We start from the raw sequence: 1,326 nt of genomic DNA on the forward strand, positions 1-1,326 counted from the left end.
GCCCCCTGCGGGCCGCGGCACCCGCGGGCTGGGGCTCGGCCTCCTGGGAACTGATCGTGTCCCCACCGACAGCCTCCGTCCTTCCCCTCGGGGGCCTCCCCAGGCCCTCCGACTGGCCAGCCACGGCTCCAGCCCCTCCCCGTTAGCTTCTGTCTACACCCCGGGGGAAATTTCCGCCTGGGGTCCCTCCCCTCCTCTCGGTGACCCTCTGGGGAATCCACCCTCTCTCTCCCTAAACGCCCAGCCTTGACTTGCCTCTAGAGGGCGCCACCGCCGCCGCGGAGAGACCAGTGTGCCCCAGCCCTCAGAACTTAGCCCCCCTGGGGCACTTTGCAGGAGGCTGATCCTCCCGACAGCGAGGGTTTCAGCCCTTTCCCCAGCCTCCAGGGAGCTCGGTTCAGCCCCCAGGGGAGGGGGGAGGGGATAGGGATAGGGGGGTGTCCGCGCACAAAGGGGGCCTCGCCTTCTCTGATTTTTCCACTCAGGCCCTTGGGAGGACAATAATTGTCGAGACTTGGAGAAGGGAGGGGAGAAGTTTGGGGTTCCTGAGCTGGAGGGGGCATATTTGGGACCTGCAGTTTCTCACATTCCAGCGCCCCCACTCTCCTCCACTACCTCTGAGAGCCCTGCCATGCCTTGGAGGGGGGGCCTGTGTGTGTATATAGTGTGTTTGGGGGCGGGAGGGTGCATGTCTTGGGGAAAGGGGGTGACGGCCTTTTCCTTTGGAGAGGGCAGCAGACTCCCCCAGCCATGAAAATCGACTTTGGGGAGGAAGGCCAGGAATCGAGGGGAGTCCAGCCATCTCCCCGACAATCTAGAAGGCTCCTTTTGCCCTCAGTGCCAGCCAATCGGGGCAGAACCCTCGGAGAGGAGACCGAGGGTCCAGAGGACCAGTGCTACAAGCCAGCAAATGCTGCCACATCTCTGCCTGGCGGGGAGCAGGGGTGGGTGGGAGGGTGGGACTGGGACCAGGGGGTCCGGGTGGGCATTTTTAACTTTGGAGGCCACCCATCTGTCGGTAGGCCGTCTGCATTTTCTTACTGCTGATGTTTCCCGCCCAGAGGACGCACTTGAGACGTGGGGAGTGCTGCCCACTTCCGGGGAGCCCGAGGGTGACCTGCAGCCCCCATAACGCCCTGCTTCCCGCGGGTTTTTAGCGTTCTGTCGTCCTGCTGTGCATCGGCCCAGCACCTCAGACCTGTTACCTGCTCCCCTTCTCTACTCGCAGCTCATCAGCACCCGTCGCTGTCTCTTTTCTCTGTGATTTCTGTAAAAGTTGCCATAAAACTTTGAAATTCTGCCTGGGAAACAAGCCTTCCCGTGAGA

This window comes from Furipterus horrens, unplaced genomic scaffold (assembly GCF_987537825.1).
Source record: "Furipterus horrens unplaced genomic scaffold, mFurHor1.1.pri manual_scaffold_13, whole genome shotgun sequence".
Classification (NCBI taxonomy): Eukaryota; Metazoa; Chordata; class Mammalia; order Chiroptera; family Furipteridae; genus Furipterus; species Furipterus horrens.